Source organism: Amphiura filiformis, chromosome 19 (genome assembly GCF_039555335.1).
Source record: "Amphiura filiformis chromosome 19, Afil_fr2py, whole genome shotgun sequence".
Lineage (NCBI taxonomy): Eukaryota > Metazoa > Echinodermata > Ophiuroidea > Amphilepidida > Amphiuridae > Amphiura > Amphiura filiformis.
The window spans coordinates 28593337-28613482 of record NC_092646.1 but is presented as its reverse complement, the minus strand read 5'-3'; the positions used below and the strand labels follow the sequence as shown (position 1 = coordinate 28613482).

The 20146-nt window shown below is 41.0% G+C and overlaps 1 long non-coding RNA gene across 1 annotated transcript in view; it reads left to right on the top strand.

Moving 5' to 3' along the window:
* Window positions 1–17814, top strand: part of LOC140141148 (uncharacterized) — a 105098-nt gene extending 87284 nt beyond the window's left edge. Inside the window, exon 3 of the long non-coding RNA XR_011857360.1 lies at window positions 16429–17814. This is a non-coding gene — a long non-coding RNA (uncharacterized lncRNA). The remainder of the gene's footprint in view (window positions 1–16428) is intronic.
* Window positions 17815–20146: the final 2332 nt, after the last annotated feature.

The following is a 20146-nucleotide window of genomic DNA, read 5'->3' as shown; positions in this document are numbered from 1 at the left end:
CTTATGACAAATTTGGCTGGTTTGCGTTGTTCAATACCATTTCACCCTGATGTGACAGTGACGTCACATCCGGGGTCACGTCAGTATAAAGCTGGTTTCATACTACCCTGCCGGTTGCAATGAGCGGCGTGGCGCACGCGCATTGCAGACAAACGGACACAATCAAGGCTTGTCATTGGTTGAAACGCTCTGCCGCTTGCCGGGTGTTCGTGATCGCACGCCATTATTGTGATGATCAGGGATTCCTTTTTGTGATGAAGGCACCAGCCGAAATGTCCGTTTTCCAGAATGCAATGAACATAACTCTGTACTCCCCCGGGGAGATGATGTATTTTGCGACACTCATACCCCCCTGGAATAGTGCATGGCGGGAAAGAGGGAAAAAGGTCTATACGAATTTTATTAGGCGCAGCATCACTCGTTGGAGTTCGATGGCGCTGGTGTACATACGCACGCGCTTAAAGACACCGCATAGATGCGCGAGCGAAACAGCTGTTCACAACGCGTTGACATCACTGCCACATCGGGGTGAAAAATGGTATAGGTAATAGATGACTATGAAACCTCAAACTCGCCCCTCGATAAAGGTTGGCAATTGAAGCAGGCCTCAGTTTAGCGAACTTTGTCTAGTTTAATGCGATGCGAGTGCAAGCGCCGCTCGGACTGTGAAGGTTTCTGGATACCGAATATGGGTTTAGATTAGGCCTATATCATGTCCTCTAGGCCATATAATTTTTGGAAAGGAAAGTCTAATCTCGGAGCCTATTCAATTGAGAAGGGACTGGATTTTGTCATAATAATATAAAAATTAATACTTGTCGTCCATAACAAAAAATAATGCCTCGCGATTTTTTTGATATCCAGCCATAGTATTTTAATTGATTAAACTGAACATGAAGCTATATCTTTACTAGCTTCATGCACTAATTTGCAGACCCGCCCGGCCTTCTACATGTAGTGAGTACCACATTAGATTGTGTTTACAAGAAATAATAAGCGCTGCCTCCTCGAAATTTCTTATGCCATCAGCTTTGATGATTAAATATTATCTACAACTCGGCACCTGTGTTCAAGCATGGAAGAAAGAGATAAGAAGGAACCACAACGAACGCATTCACTTTGTCCACTCCCTTTACCGACATTTCATTGACATTGTTATTCATGAGGATTTACTTTGATCAATACCCTGCGTTAAATAGGTGATTGGTATTGTACTCCATGTATTTGCATGTCTTCTGGAGCGTGTCTGGAGGATGATTTGAACTAATGACCTTCCGTGCAAGCACCCTATAGGATTTTCTCTGGTGACGTGATCAGCGGTCATTGATGGCCTACATCTCTTTCTTCCATTTTGCCCAATTTTCCCGAACTTTGATGACTTTTTTCTCAGAGTTGGCAATCTTTGGCACTGAAACGAGTTAGCTAGTTACGATTATACACATATGAGTTATTAAATTAAACAGGTTTCATGTACCGGACTCAACCGGAACATTGTGCATTATTTAAGAACATTTTACATCTATTTGTCATCGAAAAAGTCACCAAAATCTTACATTATTTGATAAAGATGAAACTCAGCAAAAAAACGGCCGATTTTGATGACCTTTTCGATGTGTTAAAGGACATTTTCTACACAACACGATCAAGAAAACAGTTTGACTGTAGATCCTAAAACAAAGCTACTATACATGTTTAGAGCATCAGTGAAATTCCAGAATCTTACTCCCGGGTAGCGTTTGTTTGTTCGTGGATGGGTTTGTTATAGTTTTTTCCAGTAATGTTTTCGCCAAGCATCGATCGCGGTAAATGGATTATACATGAAAGGAAGTACCGTTGATAGCTTTTCTTTTCATGCGTCAATAGATAAGCGGATTAAAACTTGGCCGATCGAAGTCGTTGTGGTTCCTTCTTATCTCTTTCTTCCATGGTTCAAGGCCTTTCTTTTATCTATTGACCTCAAAAGAAAGGATTAGAATGATCAGAATGCCGTCCCTGACCCCTTTCCACACATTAATAATGAGTCGGTAAGGGAACGTGCTACCGTTATACTTCAGTGAGTACGTATGGCTACTACGCAGTTCAACGGCCTTATTGTGATCTGGCGGGCGTTTTAAAAGCACGGTCCCTGACTGCGTGGGCATATTTCCGGACAAGGAACAATAGAGACCAATTGCCTGGCAATGACGTCACATGTAATCCCAGTCTATAGTGTGATTAGAACATTATAGGCTGGTGGTCACTATAGTACGATCAGTACGAAAAGTCCAATGCGATTATTAATGTATTTTCTAAAATTAAAAGAACCACTTTTTAGCGGGAATTTTTGTAAGTTACACAGCTGAAGTTGTGAAAGGGTTGAAAGACTACAATATTACGGCATAAACAAGAATTTCTTTGTTAGGTCGTTATTCCTATAGGCTCATCCCTTAAATGAAAACAAGAAACAGCAATAAGTTGTAAAGGAATTGTGTTATTAATTGTTATTATTGTTGGACCTCTATTTATATTAATATATAAACGATAATAAATACATCAACGATGTTCCCATTTATTATCTACTGATAACACAACAATATTTTACTCAATTTTGAGAAAGGGTTTTTTTGACACAAGTTTCCAAACATAAAGAAGAGCAGTGACGTTATTATCTATTCTACAAAGGATGTTGTGGGTGGCATTGGTGCATTCTTATGCAAAATTGTCAACACCCACCGCACCATTAATTAGCATTCATAACCTCATTAATAAACGCGATGCGTGCGATCCAATCATATTTTATTATTTGCGAAAACGCGAACGCAAATCGAGGTCATTAATTAGAGGTTAATAACTGCGCATCGGTTATTTGGAGGGCATTGTGAAAAATCTAAACATTTTGCCTTTGGAACCGAGGAATTCCGAGGTCCAAAGCAAAATGTTTAGATTTTTCACAATGCCCGACATATTACCGATGCAAAGTTATTAACCTCATTCATAACCGTCACCTTGATCTTTTAACTTTACAAAATAGCACAAAATGTTCCTCAAAAGTTTGTTATTTTTACATCTTCCCTTTCCCAAAATTGATCAGGCTAAAACAAGACGACCAATAACAAAAGTGCGTATCAGAATCTGTGCAAATATGGCAGCGCGCAATCCAAATACGGCAGCCAGCGCGCGCGCAGTTTGTTGGACGCACAATACGGCGCACGCAGAAGTCAATTGTGTGCGACATTGGAACAATTACGCATTTTGCGGTCAATTGTGAGATATTAATGACCTTGATTTGCGTTCGCGTTTTCGCAAATAATAAAATATGATTGGATCGCACGGAAACCCGGTTATTAATGAGGTTATGAATATCCGCAAAATGCGTAATTGTTCCAATGTCGCACACAATTGACTTCTGCGTGCGCCGTATTGTGCGTCCAACAAACTGCGCGCTACCATATTTGCACAGATTCTGATACGCACTTTTGTTATTGGTCGTCTTGTTTTAGCCTGATCGATTTTGGGAAAGGGAAGATGTAAAATAGTTTATTTTACAAACTTTTGAGGAACATTTTGTGTTATTTTGTAAAGTTAAAAGATCAAAGTGACGATTTCTCATTTCCAACATGCTAATCTTGGTAATCAAATCATTCTGGTTGATGATGTCATTAAAATTCTCAAAAATCTCAATGTAAATAAGGCCCTTGGCCCTGATTGTATTTCACCTAAGGTTTTAAAAGAATGTTGCTGTCAAATTGCTGCTCCTTTGTGCTATATTTTTAATGTCTCTCTAACTGAAGGTAAATTACCTAACCTGTTTCACTACTTTGTATATGTGGCAAGATCATGGAGCGTGCTATTTTTAATATGATTTTTCCTGTTATTAAAAACCAAATCTACCCTCTCCAACATGGGTTCATGAAAGGACGCTCAGCCACTACACAGTTAGTTGAAGTTTTCCATGAAGTTAATTCCATCCTGGACAATGCTGGGCAGGTTGATATGATATATCTTGATTTTTCAAAAGCCTTTGACAGTGTATCTCATGAGCTTCTTATTCATAAACTTGGCTCATTTGGTATCCACTCAGATCTTTCGCACTGGCTAAGGGCTTACTTAACTGGCAGACGGCAGAGGGTCGTTGTTGATGGGGTTTATTCTGACTGGCTGCCTGTTATTTCTGGAGTGCCACAGGGGTCCATCCTTGGCCCTTTACTTTTTGTTTTATATATCAACGACCTGCCTAGCATTGTCCATCATGCAAAAGTTGCACTCTTTGCGGATGACGCAAAATGTTACATTAATGTAAAAAATGTCAATGATTGCAAATTGCTTCAGGAAGATCTTCAGTTCAATGGAGTAATACTTGGGAATTAAATTTTCATCCCTCAAAATGCCAAGTCATTACTGTTTCAAGGAAACGTTTGTTAGTGAATTTTGATTATTTTATGAATAACACAAAACTTAGTGCAATCAAATCTGTCAGAGACCTTGGTGTAGATGTCACATCCAAACTTGATTGGAACGACCATATTAACAGATTGGTAAAAAAGTGCAATAAAAAATGGGTCTCATCATGCGCACAGTTGGTTTTAAGGCACCTGAAAAAATCACCAAAGCCCTGTATAATTCATTGATCAGGAGTGATCTTGAATTTGGTAGCTGCCTTTGGAGTGATACATCCAGACACAATATTCAGTGTCTCGAAAGTGTTCAAAGGCGAGCTACCAAGTTCATCATGCACTATCCTGATCTGGATTATCGGGAGCAGGTTGTGCCATCTGGGTATGTTACCCTCACGCTTCGTAGAGAGCAACTTGATATTTGTTTATTTTACAAGTCCTTGTCTGACAATTACGATCTGGATGTCTACAAGTATGTCAAGTTTTACAAGTCAGAGATTGGGCAAGACCGTCCCAACACAAGATCAACATGTGACACCTTGCGCCTTAGGATCCCCTTCTGCAAAACGGAAGCTTTTAAGTCCAGTTTTTTCAACCGCATTGTGCCAATTTGGAATCAGCTTCCCCTTAGTGTTAGGTCCTCTTCATCTTTTTCTGTTTTTAAAAGCAATGTGGTTAATTTTTTGCATTCTCATTTTGAGTTAAATTTTCGGCCGGCTGACATTTGCACGTGGGTTTCCGTATGCAGCTGTGCTATTTGTAGGGTGTCTTAATTAAATTTTTGATCTTGAGGTGAGATGGTCTTAGAGGTGATATGCACCTGTTCATCCCAATCCTCTACACTGGTATCTCTCCTACATGTGCTGGATCCGTGGTGCGTTTTATTCACATGTATATATATATATATGTCTTTTATACTTTTACTTTGTGCAATATATTTATCCATCTTTTATCTAATTTTGTTATTTGATATTGTAACCAGTGTATGAAGCCAAATAAATAAAATAAATAAAGTTAATAACTTTGCATCGGTAATATGTCGGGCATTGTGAAAAATCTAAACATTTTGCTTTGGACCTCGGAATATCCCGAGGGGCGTCGGTTCCAAAGGCAAAATGTTTAGATTTTTCACAATGCCCTCCAAATAACCGATGCGCAGTTATTAACCTCTAATCAATTACCTACTGTAACCATCATACTGTGGGAAAGGGGGGGGTAGACTAATTCCAATCAGCCGTCTACACTTCGCATGTACTGTGTATGCTTCGTAGTGACGACTGATTATCTTACAGCCAATATCATGACGGACTTCTGAAAACTATTCAATGCGACTTCAGTTGTGCGCCGTAGCGCGATTGACTAGCGGCGCCCGCGTACCGCGTCGCTGTACCGCGCCGCTGTGACAAGATCGCGCTCTGAACTTCTAAAAACAACAAACTCGGTCAAAAGTTTAATTTGGACACAACTGCGCATGCTCTATGCCACAGGAATCCTGTTGCAAAATCCGTCACTTTTTTTCCACGTAGTTTTCTCAGTCGTCAATCCAGACCACAGAATTGGAGAAGGAGAACCGGGACTCCCTATAGACCTTTTTCTGATGACGTCACCTAATCGATATTGGGGTCTGAGATGTAAACAAACAACACGTGCGTTTCTCACGTGTCCACGGTGTAAAAACACCAAATACTGCGTATTTTCTCCTCTGTTTTGTCATATTTCACTTTAGCTTCCATAAAATATTTGTTTAAACGGGAACTGTATACTAATTACCTTTGTTCCAGTTTGTTTTGATGCCATAAAATACAAAAGATGCGGGAAAACCGCGATGCTATTTAAAATTCAATCTTTGTTTTGTTTCACAATTTTGTTTACTTTTTACACCGTGGCGAACTAAACGCGTACTGCGAGCTGGCAATTCCGCGCAGGATGCCTAGCGTGGCGCAAAGTTGATCGCGCGCGCCGGCGCGGTATTTGCGTTTGGGTGCTGATGACTCGAATGCTGGACCCCAATATCGATTGATTGGTGACGTCTCAGAAAAAGGTCTATACCGGCATGTACAATCGCGCCGTCAGCTATGGAGAGAAAATTGGGGGTACTAGCGGGATACCCGAGCTTCGCGCGGGTCCCCGCTAGATGAGTAAATGGGAGCGTTCACTAAACAGGAGAAATTACTGAACAGGTAGAATAATTGAAAAGGTAAATTTTATTTATCTGATGAGTCTGACCCTCCTTAGGCCTACGTTTCTATTTTAGCTTCTTTCTTTCTGTTTAGTTACTTCTACATTTTGTTCCATTAAAAAATTGATGCTAAGCTTGCGATTGTCCGTTTCCATGCTATTTTATCAATTCAATCCCGTTCCCGTTATTTTCTAAATCTGTCCTTTCTTACATTTCCCTTTTAGCTTCTTTTTTTATTTGCTGCTTAGCTTGTCATTTCCCGTTTTCATTTTATTTATTTAATTCTGTCCTCAGTTTAATAGCTTTTTTATTGAAATTTCCTGATCTTCTTTTAGCTTTTTTTTCGTACATGATCAGTTTCTTTCTTTCCTTCTTTTATTTATTCCCGTTTTCATTTTCTTACTGTGACTAACTATAACCCACATATCGTACCTTTTTGTCCTCATTTTATTTTATTTTATATTTATAGTAGGCCTTCCTCTTCATGTTGTTTGTACTTTTTAACACACATCTTTTTCCCGTATTTATTACTCCCTCCCCTCATAGCGTATCTACGGTCGTTCACCCGTAATATCATTACGTGACTCTGCGTCGTTTACGCGCGCGATGGCGTAGTGGTGCGTTACCCGTGCGGTATCGCTGCGCTACGCGAGCGGCTTGGCATTAGATAAGCCCGTGCGACGCGCATGGCTAGCTTAGTAACTTATTACTTTTTTTGTTTACTTAGGATAGCAACGGACCACATTTTTACTGATTTTGAGGCCAATTCTTGACCGTTTTTAACCAAATAAAGTGCATTACCGTCTTAGTATATTCCCCGATCTCCCGAATTATTTTGGCGACATTTGGATCGAAACTGACAGAGCCTTTATAGACATACCCAGATAGATAGATAGATAGATACAACATTCCCCTATTTATAGTAAGATTCGGGTCCTTGCCGACGGTGCGCGGAGACGAACGAAAACAATTCTGCGTTTCATCTGAAGCGTCTTGGTACTCGCGTGCAGGTCGCATCAAGTGCGTCTCTCAAATGCGCCCATCATCCATGTCGCGTTTGCATGACTACGAATGCCTCGAGCGCATTCCGAGGGAAACCGAATACCCCCAATTTTTGCTCCATGTCTGTATCAAGATGGCGGTCGAGTCCTGGTTCTCTGGTTTTAATTCTGTGATCCAGACTGTTGACGACTGAGGGCAGCAGTCTAGGGGGGGGGGGGTAGATGCGTCCCCGGCTCCAAATACAGAGACCAAATTCACAAACATTTTCGATTACTTGCATTTATCCCATTTTTGGCCCATTAGCACTAAAAGTGCGATTTTTTCTCGCGCTTCGTGCGCATTTGTCTCAGTAAAGCCATTTTGATGTCAGCGGGACCTTGCAATTCTGATCCCTTTGGAAATTCATTTTCAACTTTTTCAAAAATCATGAACATGGGTGCTCATGGTGTTGGAGAAGCTCTCCAGACATGCCAGATGCCAAAAGGCCTAAACGCAGTGGCATAGCTAGGGGGAAATGTTTTGACAAAAGCAAATTTGATGCAGGTAGAAACATTCAAAATATTGTTTTCTGAAAATAAGTATCGTAGGAAAAAAATGCGTCGTAAAGGTAAAGGCCCGATGATCCTTATTATTCGTTTTATTCTGAGCCAAAGGAAAACCTTTGTTACTAGGGTTTGAATTATACCCGCATGCGAAGCATGGATGGGTATATTGTTATCCTGTGGTTTTTCCTCCTCCTCCTCCTCCTCCCCGTCCTCTATGTTCTCCTTTTTTTTCAAACACATCATTCTGTCAAAGCTAGCGCTAAATCTACAAAGGCCCAGGGCACATATGTAGTACACTTATGGGCCCTACCCCGTAGATTTAAGGTCAAAGGTTAAGGGCCCCAGGGGCTTAAATGTAAAAATATAAAGCATGCCGTTCCTCACCATATGTGATGCGATCAAGCAAAATCAGTCGGAACTCGGCCATAATAAATTTTCAGTTTCCTATAGGATAGTAAAAAGCATTTACAAAGCTGGATTTTGCAGAAAACTCCATTGAAATTGAACAACCAGTTCCAAAGATCTGAGCAATTTAAGAGTTTCCAAAACAAGACGAAACAAAAGTAAAAACTTTCTTTGTTTGGCTATATCTCAAAATCAATATTTCCGAGTTCCGACTGATTTGGCTTGATCGCATCACATATGAAGCAGTCTCAGGGTCCTGAGTTGTTACACTAGGCGTACTCTATATATACAAGTATACATGAGCCCCATATGTCATATATGGGCCCCAGGGCTCCAAATGTTAAAATAAGGGGCAACAGATTGACAAGGCTAGCTCTGAAACTACAAGGGCACTAGGGCTCATATGTGGCTCATAAGTTGTAAATGTGCCTTTTGCCCATTTTGAACCCAGATGTTTAAGGCTAGGGGCCCAGATGCCCAAATGTTAAAACAAAGGGCCGGCCGTTTCTCAGCAAATAAAGTAGCTACAGGATTCAGATTTGGTACACTAAGGTATTCAGCATTATACTGTATATATGAGCTCCATGGGTCACATAATATGGGCCCCAGGGCCCCAAACGCTAAAACATAGGGCCGGCCGTTACTCAGTAAATAAAGCAGCTTCAATGCACAGTTTGAGTCTACTGATAGCACTTGAGAATTATACTTCGACCTATGTACATGAGCCCCATAAGTCAAATATTATGGGCCCCAAGTATTAAAACAAAAGACGGCCCATACTGCAGTTACTGTCCATTTTCCTATATATATGTGTATATATATATATATATATACATAATACACAGTACTCTCACCATTGACTCGTGACCTCTACAAACAGTGCATGTTATAGGTATATGGGCATTGCCTAGTTAACGTCACTGTGTGAAAAATAACCGGCCAATATTTAAAGTTCTCTCTGAATTTCTAGAAAATATAGTTTTGTAACATGTCCTAAATTTTTAGCTAATTTAGGTGTTTGGAAATATTCGCACTTTGGTGTTTTAGGAAGGATATGTAAACGACAGATAACACTAAAAAATATGAAGAAATTATTTCCAAACCGTGTTAAGTATGAAACCATTATGTTTCTCATTTTCAAGGATGCTGGTTAACAATATTGTTACCTTGCGTTTGCTTTATAATCGTTCACCCAACTAAAACTATAATACCAGCTCATTGCTCATTGCACAGGTAAAACAGAAACATGTGTAGTGTGGATTTAACCAGAGAAGATCTGATTTAACATAGTTGAGCTGTTTTCAATGAGTGTTATCTTGGTTTAATAGCTTTTAATAAGTCCTGCAAAAGGTCGTGGTGAATTCTACTGTAGACATGACTGCATCATGCGTTTCTCAGCAAATAAAGTAGCTACAGGGTTCAGATTTGGTACACTAATAGGTCTAAAGCATTATACTGTTATGTAGGCCTATATAAGAGCTCCATGCGTTACTCGGTAAATAAAGCAGTTACAATGTCCAGCTTGAGTCTACTAATAGTAGTTGAGAATTATACTTCGACATAATGTACAGTCAAGTTATCTCAATCGATAAGGCGTTCGACTATGGTGCGGGAGATTGCGGGTTCGAACCCCGGTGGTGCCTAGTACACGCTCGTGAAAGAATCTAGTTAGCTTGAAACTCCCCTGGAAAACCCGAACAAACCCATAGGGCCCTTACGTGTATATTTAAGGCAAGTGGCTGGTGGCCCGCCCCTATGTAAGTAATGCAACAACTCACCCGACTGGGAAGTCATTGGCCGTGTGCCCAGTATGTAAAGCAGGTCAACACTCTATCGAGTAAAACTCCAATCATGAAAGTCGACCCCCGTTAAGGCACCGAGTCCCGGTGGCTACTCGTCGGCAACAGCTAGAGTGGCAGGGGTGCTAAGAATCCGCTGGATATTTGGTTGCCATCTCCACAGGTACAGCCAGAGGAAGAAACAAGGAAGACAACCAGGATCAGCGTAAGTAGCCCGAAGTCGAGAAAATGCCAAAATGTGACAAAAGCCACAATCAAGCAGGCCTCAAATACAAGGAGCTGCACTGTGACAAATAAGCCAAAAGTGACAAAACGGGCAACTCTAACAAAGACTGCTGTAGAGGAAACTACAAAGAAAAAAAGCTCCAGTGGTATTAATGTTGGAACCTGGAATGTCAGTACGCTTAGGACGGAAGGTCATTGGGAAATACTCCTGGATGAGGTTAGAAGATTTGGTCTTGACATCCTTGGCCTTTGCGAAACACACCTGACAGAATCCGAGACACTCATCAACACCATCCTTCTAGCAGGTAGGAAAGATGGCATAGGAAGAGAAGGTGTTGGGCTTCTAATATCAGTCAGCCACTTCTTGAATGCCTTGTCAGCTATGAATCTGTCTCTTCTAGAATCCTAACAGCAAAGTTCAAAATGAAGGAAGGAATACTTAACATCATTAATGTTTACGCCCCCACCACTGCACACAGTGATGCAGAGAGTGATGAATTTAATGATGGGCTACAACATCACCTTCAGAAAGTCAATAAGGAGAAACTTATCTTGATGGGGGATTTCAACGCCAAAATAGGCTCTGACAGTAAAGCTTGGACCCCCCGCAATGGGCAGTATGGTATTGGTAAGATCAACAGCAGAGGGGAGAAACTGTTGGAATTCTGCATGCTCCACAAGTTGACAGTCTGTAACACCCACTTCCAGCATAAAGCCTGTAGAAAGGTAACATGGACTTCACCTTGTGGGAAATACAAAAATATGATTGACTTCGTCATAACTCAACAGGAGAACCTAAGTAGCATCCAGAATTGCCGATCATACTCCTCACCTGATGTGGGCTCAGATCACAATCTAGTGATCGCTAAAGTGGTGTCAGCACCAGTCAGAACCAAACGCCTGAAAACAACTCCAAAAAGCTATGACGTCAGTAGATTTACCACCCCCCTGATTGCAGAAGAGTTCAGGTAAATCATGAAAGTCGACCCCCGTTAAGGCACCGAGTCCCGGTGGCTACTCGTCGGCAACAGCTAGAGTGGCAGGGGTGCTAAGAATCCGCTGGATATTTGGTTGCCATCTCCACAGGTACAGCCAGAGGAAGAAACAAGGAAGACAACCAGGATCAGCGTAAGTAGCCCGAAGTCGAGAAAATGCCAAAATGTGACAAAAGCCACAATCAAGCAGGCCTCAAATACAAGGAGCTGCACTGTGACAAATAAGCCAAAAGTGACAAAACGGGCAACTCTAACAAAGACTGCTGTAGAGGAAACTACAAAGAAAAAGAGCTCCAGTGGTATTAATGTTGGAACCTGGAATGTCAGTACGCTTAGGACGGAAGGTCATTGGGAAATACTCCTGGATGAGGTTAGAAGATTTGGTCTTGACATCCTTGGCCTTTGCGAAACACACCTGACAGAATCCGAGACACTCATCAACACCATCCTTCTAGCAGGTAGGAAAGATGGCATAGGAAGAGAAGGTGTTGGGCTTCTATTATCAGTCAGCCACTTCTTGAATGCCTTGTCAGCTATGAATCTGTCTCTTCTAGAATCCTAACAGCAAAGTTCAAAATGAAGGAAGGAATACTTAACATCATTAATGTTTACGCCCCCACCACTGCACACAGTGATGCAGAGAGTGATGAATTTAATGATGGGCTACAACATCACCTTCAGAAAGTCAATAAGGAGAAACTTATCTTGATGGGGATTTCAACGCCAAAATAGGCTCTGACAGTAAAGCTTGGACCCCCCCAATGGGCAGTATGGTATTGGTAAGATCAACAGCAGAGGGAGAAACTGTTGGAATTCTGCATGCTCCACAAGTTGACAGTCTGTAACACCACTTCCAGCATAAAGCCTGTAGAAAGGTAACATGGACTTCACCTTGTGGGAAATACAAAAATATGATTGACTTCGTCATAACTCAACAGGAGAACCTAAGTAGCATCCAGAATTGCCGATCATACTCCTCACCTGATGTGGGCTCAGATCACAATCTAGTGATCGCTAAAGTGGTGTCAGCACCAGTCAGAACCAAACGCCTGAAAACAACTCCAAAAAGCTATGACGTCAGTAGATTTACCACCCCCCTGATTGCAGAAGAGTTCAGAGCCAAGATTGGTGGTACTTTTCAACCCCTGCTTCAACTGGAGGATACTGATGTAGAAGACCTGTGGGCTAAGTTCAGAGACACCACAAACAAAATTACTGAAGAATCGGTTGGTATTACGAGGGCTCGCCAAGTGAAGGGATTGCCTGAAGAAGTCAGGAAAATGTGCCACTTGAGAAGGAAAGCCAGAGTCTTGATGTTAAACAACCCGTCAGCTCCAAACAAGAAGTGCTATCGGAAGCTGAACAAAGGGGTCAAATATCAAGTGAAGCAGTGGAAAAGAAAACGTCTTGAAAAAGACGTTCAAGAAATGGAAGAAGCACATGCAAAGAACATAAGCCATGATCTCTTCAAGAAAGTCACAAAGCTAGCAAGTTCAAACTGCAGCCAAAGACAAACATGGTTCACTGAAAACAGCCCCAGAGGAAGTAATGAAATGCTGGGAGGAATACTTCAGTAAACATCTGAATACAGAATTCCCCAGGGACTGTAATATACTTAACTCCATCCCGGAGCCTGTCAACACTGCTACAGCAAGTTTGCCCTTTTCAATAGATGAAGTTGAAGAGGCCATCAAGAAGCTGAAAAACAACAAAGCGTGTGGTTGGGATAAGATCTCGGCAGAAGTATTGAAAGCAGGAGGACCCATGATGAAGCAAATGTTGTTGAAGATCATCAACACCGCCAGGGTTGAAGGAAAAATCCCTGAAGACTGGATGGAGTAAAGGTCTAACAACCCCTGTATACAAAAAGGGCGACAAACTGGACCCAGCCAACTACAGAGCTATTACCCTCTTGTCAATCCCGGGAAAAGTATTCTGTAGGATGGTTCTTAACCGAATACAACAGACTGTAGATAACCATCTGAGAGAGAAACAGTGTGGGTTCAGGAGTTCCAGAGGCACCTCAGATACGGTATTTACAGTACGCCAAATCTATCAAAAGGCTAAAGAAAGACGCATTCCAATACACTGGAACTTTGTAGACTTCAAAGCAGCATTTGACACCATATGGAGGGAGGCCCTTTGGAAATGTCTGCGATCAGTAGGAGTAGACACCAAATTGGTGAACCTCAGTGCAAAAATGTATGAGCAAACCAAATGCTCAGTCGTGGTAAATGGAAAGATCACCGATTGGTTTGAAGTACTAGTTGGTGTTTATAGACAGGGATGTCTTCTCTCACCAAGCCTCTTCAACCTATATCTGGAGTTTGTCATGAAGGACATCCAAAATCTAGGCTCAGGTGTGCAGATGGGTGACATGTGCATTAACAACATCCGATATGCAGATGACACCACACTCGTGGACATGGACTTTGAGAACCTGCAAATCTCCACCAATGAACTGGAAAAAGCCTGCAGCAGCTGGGGAATGAAAATTAACCCAACAAAATGCAAGATCATGTCTGACAATCCAAGAGATATCATGCTGAACCAAATGCCCATTGACAAGGTAAATAACTTTGTCTTTCTGGGTAGCAGTGTGCCCTCAGTAGAAGAGGATATTAAACGTCGCACAAAGTTGGCAGCCTGGGCATTTGGTAGATTAAAAAATACCATCTGGTCTAACCATGACATCACCAGATCGCTGAAAGTAAGGATCTATCAGTCGCTCATCCTCCCTATTGCCACTTATGGGTCAGAATCCTGGGCGTTACGTGAATCCGATCGTCACAGACGGGATGTTTTTGAAATGCGATGCCTTAGGGCAATGCTTGGGTTTCCCTATTTGACAAAATACGCAACAATTCCATCAGACAGAGTCTCAACATCACTTGCTCCATCATTGATGTTATCTGCCGGAGACGTTTGAAATGGGCTGGGCACATCTTCAGGATGCCTCTCTACATCGGCTTCCCCACCTACATTATTGACTTCAGCAAGAAAAGACCACCAGGTCGTCCACCAACCAGATGGAAGGACCAAATTTAGAGGGACTTGGGAATGACCCCACATGAAGCAAAGACGCAAGCAACAGACAGAACTGAATGGAGGAGGCTTACTCGGCAGAGAGCAAAGGGCCACACCGGCCTGTGCATTTAAGTCAAGTAAGTCAAGTCCCCTGGACAAGGAACTTACTGTTAATTGTCTCGTTGTAACCCGTACGAAACTCGGGGAGCTGATCCTGGTTGCGGAGGTTATTTGTGGAATGTCTATAGGGTGTACGCTCTTGAAACGGTAAAGTCCCCGATTTAATGTTCTGTGGAATCATATGGGGCCGTAGTGGTCAGCGACAACCTGTAAAGTGTGCTGAGGCTTGTGGATTAATATCTAGACGTTGTGCCTGTGAATAGCGCACTATAAATCACTGCACTTTTTTTTTTTTACATGAGCCCTAAAGTCAAAAATTATGGGCCCAGGGCCCCAAATGTTAAAACAAAGGGCCGACCGTTTCTCATCAAATAAAGCGGCTTCAGAGCTCAAGAGTTTGTACACATGCACCTGAGAATTAAATTGTTATATGAACATATGAGCCCCATATGTCACATAATATGGGCCCCAGGGCCTCAAACGCTAAAACATAGGACCGGCCGTTACTCAGTAAATAAAGCAGCTACAATGCCCAGCTTGAGTCTACTGATAGCACTTGAGAATTATACTTCAACATATGTACATGAGCCTCATATTATGGGCCCCAGGGCCCAAAATGTTAAAACAAAGGGCCGGCCGTTTCTCTTCAAATAAAGCAGCTTCAGGGCTAGAGTTTATACACTGATTGCACCTGAGAATTATATTGTTACTAGCAGTAGCACCCACCCCATACACGTGGGACTTAAACAGACAGATCCACAGAGAATAGCGTAATTATAATATAAATTCAGATGACATAAACGTTAACAAATAAATAACATAAACGTTAAGGCTGTTCCAGTTAGATTACATACGCATTGGCTGTTCTATTTGATTTACATATTCCTTCTGAAATGACCACAAAATAGGCTGTCCAATTTAATTTACATACTCCCTCTGAAATGGCTGTTCCATTTAATTTACATACTACAATGCAACCTACATTTGAATAAAGCTTGTGAACTGGACTTTCAGTTTTTCCCACATTTTTCGCCCAATTGGGCGACTTTTTACAATTTCTTTGTTTTAAGTGCTACGAGGGTGCAACCTACATTAAATTAAAGCTTATGACTTGGACTTTCACTTTTTACACATTTTCTGCCCAGTTGGCCGCCTTTTTACAATTTCTTTATTTTAAGTCCTCAGCAAATAAGGAAGTAAGTTTGTGTACACCGATAACATGCGGGTAGGCCCTATAGCCATATTTGTGTACAAATATAAGGCCCTCTAGTTTTTTACTACATTCAAGCACTGTACCTTTTTTTGTTAATTCATTTCATTTTGGAAAGCGTACTATCAACGGATTTCATTGAAATGTTGGATACGCGTTGCTAACACATTAAAGAAATAATGTTGATATGTAGAATAAGTAGTTCCAGATGACTTCATGAACTTGGCGAACGAATGTATAGTGAATCAGAGTTAGTGTTTTTGCTCACATAATTACTTTTCACGAACTAATGCGTTCAAATACTTACCAGTTCGAAGCTAATTAAATATGATGAAAGTGTAAGAAATTCGCGCGAAGCGCGAGAAATATGTGCAATATAAAAGGTAAAAAATAATAGCCAAATATTAATTTTCCTTCACTAATTGTGACAATTTATTTCACATATGACATCAATATTTTCTTCTTTTTTTGTCCGAGGTGGAGCAATGTTTTTGGATATGTAATGGTGCGACCCTATAAACTGGTTTTGTTTTGTTTTGTATTAACAGATCATGGCTGCACCAAACAAGACCTGTTTTGTTATTCTCATTTTGGTGTTTTCACCGTTGCTAACCATGGCACGGCCTATAGAAGAACAGGGACTGGAAGATGCGGCTAAACTCCTCCGCCGAGATGACCTGGGAAAGGATCTCGAAGGATGGGATTTTTTTTACAATCCAAACCTTGTATTAGCAGCGGCTCAGCCTCTGGGCTCAGCACTTCCTCCATAGCAGGCCAGGTGTTTCAAATTAGCCTTTAAAATTACCCTTATTTTTTGTATATCAAAAGACTGGTGGTCTAGGATTGCAAACATGCACAGGTGATGCGCGATACATTATGTTCAAAATTGTATGAACCTATTCGCCAGCGAAGTGTTACGTGTAATCCGATTATCACCCCCGGGGGCACTTCCATGACAGATATGCATCATGTGCCTCGGGATAGACCCCCTTTTTCAAACCGGCTTGTACCCAATGACCCCTTTTAGAGCGCGTACCACCAGTCAAAGTCTCCGCCTCATCCGATAATGTGGGCCGATTGTTCTGTGAAATGCGACAGGCGAGACTGCTACGCAATTACCGCGTATTTTCATGGTCTATCGCGAAAGCACGCAACGCTCTATCGCGGATACGCGAAGGCACGCAGCGCTGGCGTGATTGTTAGACACTACACGATCAAACAATCGGCCCTCATGAATATGCGAGAACTTACACCATACAATACACGGGGACTTTGACTGATGGTACGCGGTCTGTTTCTCTTTCGTCCATGGGTCCTACATATTACCCAATGATCCCCTTTAAAAAAATTCATGTACTCAATGACCCCCTTTTTCTATTTCCTGCTATACCCAATGAACCCCCTTTTAATTCCCAAATTTAGGTGGTATTTGTGTTCTCCTCCAGAAATAATGAGATTTTTCACATTTCCAAGGTGGCCAAGTTGTTTTTACGCAGTTTGGCACTTATTTATGTGTACTTAATGATACTCTTTTGGCAATCCTGTACTCAATGACTCCCATTTTGCTTTTTGTTACCCCAATGACCATCCTTTTTTTAAAGTTTCATACCGAATGACCCCATTTTTATTCAGGTTGTGTACTGAATGACCCCATATTTTTGTAATTGTACATTTGACCTGAATGCCCCCTACTTTTAACATGGCCGAGGCACATCCCTGCCATTTCAGATAGGGAGTGCCTCCCCCGGGTTATCACCATGTCAACTGGATCACGCTTTTGAGTTCTACACCACGATCGAAATGATCACAACACAAAGGGTCTTTTTATCTTTTCAGTTTCTGTTTTCGTATTCGTTTTTGTAAGTCATTGTTATTCTGAAGTCTTAGCCTGCTAGGTATGACCAATCTTTTATTCTAGCCTTTTGTTACTAATAATTTAAAGCAAGTGAATTTTTGTTTTCGTTTTGGTAAGTTATGTTAATTTCTGACATGAAAACCTGAGATGAGAGGGTTGGTGCTAATTTAGACAAAAGAAGAGTCTAAATTGTACGGTCTTAAATTCGCGGTAAGTTGTCACGGCTTCAATTGACTTGCGTTTGGTGTATATGCGTACTATCACGGCAATTTTTGACACGAAGATATAGGGATGATGACGCTGTGAGCCGTACAACTTACCGCGAATTTAGGACCGTAAAATTTAGACTCTTCTTTTGTCTAGATTAGTACCAACCCTCTCATCTTAGGTTTTCATGTCAGAAATTAACATAACTTACCAAAACGAAAACCGTTTTCACTTGCTTCAAATTATCAGTAACTAACAAAAGGCTAGAATAAAAGATTGGTCACACCTAGCAAGCTAATACTGCAGAATAACAATGACTCCGGGCAATGACTTACGAATACGGATACGGAAACAGAAACTGAAAAGATAAAAAGACCCAAAGTCTCTGGCAGGCGCATAATCCAGTTACCAGGGAGCTGCGTAACAACTCCGCTGGCGAATTGCTATGGTAGTTAATAATCTGATTTATTACGTCACTTCGCCAGCGTAGTTGACATACATTTTATGTCGCTGGTAACCAGTTTTTCAAAAAGGGTGTAGCTTTGAATTGATGTGATGGGATTCAATTTTATCATATCTATGCTGGCTGATCGTTCTACGGTTTCATGATGTAAAGTACTATATGGCCCGAGAAGGCATTGATACAAAGAGGTTAATGATCGAGAATGAAAAGAACAGATTAACTTTAGCATGTTTGTTTCCCTATGCATTAGTGCGTATATTTATGGCCTTAACAATATTTTCTTATATTCTTGATGAGGTATGAGGTATATATATTAAAATCAAAATAGTATATTAAATGAAATCCTAGTACAAATAAATAGTCTTCATTCAATCGTCTATACCGTGTGCACATTTGTGTTCTCTTTAAAGCAAGTAGAACTAGCTTGTCAACATAGGAACACGTTATGCAGTATCTTTAATTAGTATAGCTCAGCGGCCAACAAAAAAAACTTACAAATACTTGTAATGTTTACACATTTCCCAACTGACACCAGACACTTTTTTCGGGGAAGGGCGGCATTGGGGAGCAATGTGATTTTCTGAGGCTTTACGGGCTCTAGTGGTATGAGCGGTTGGGCAGTATTTTTTGTGGGACATGAGAGCACATCAGACATATCGAATTTCTTCATTCGACGAAGATAAGTTAATCTTGATTAACTAATTAAGCATGCGTACACATTACGCTGAACGAAGAGCGAACGAAGACATTGCACTGTACACATTTCATGCAAATTAACAAAGCTCGAACGAAGCTATTAAAGCCCGGTTATTATTAAAGCCGGCAAATCACTTTCCTTCGTCGAACCAGAGAAGATGTAAAGAAAGGAGATAGATCCAGCTATCCTCAAACAAAATATGTGTGTTGCCGCTCATTCAAAAGCAATCACGCTATTTAGGTTTAACAATAAAATACAACAAAAGGGTTCGAACCCATGACGGGTGTGATACACAAGTTGCTGCTTACTAGTTTTAGGGAAAGGTCAGTGTATGTATACCATCAATACTATTGAGATAATCCCGTAGGTAATCCTGTCGCACCTATTCATAGTCCTTTATTCTCAAGTAGTTACACATCTCCTTGAAAGTAGCCTTTGATGTGATATGTGTTGCCGACTACGGTTGATTAATTTTCACTCCAGAATTGAAACCATATCCAATGTTTCTATAGAGAATCCCTTAAAAGTATGACACGTGTGTGTTAAGTATCTGATGTTGCTCTGAAGGGATACCACACGTGGATACTATAAGAAAGAAATGTAGTTTTGTAAAGATTCCAAAAAAATCCGCTCATTTTGGAACATATATTAATTATTTAGGAGAGCGTTTTAGGATTTTGTTAGAAAAGGGATGATTTTTGATCATCTATATTTTATTGTTTTATGTATTTTCCTGTCATTTCCTGCAAACCTAATAAAGATATTTTGATAATTGAAAATAGTCTGTATCATAAATCGTAGAGGTTGAAAGCGTAACCAAGCGTGCAAAATTATTATTTGCCATGGAACTTCGGTCATATTTTATTTGAAATAAACTGGATGTTAGGATCTGCATGCATGGTATGCATAGTAATTGTATTGATGGTATAGACGAATCCAAATACACGCATGCCTACACCTGACTAGCAGCCTTTAGTTGGGTCCCCGACCGCTACAATGCATCCAAAATGTGTAATGATTCGGTCTTGGCGGAAATTTTAAACT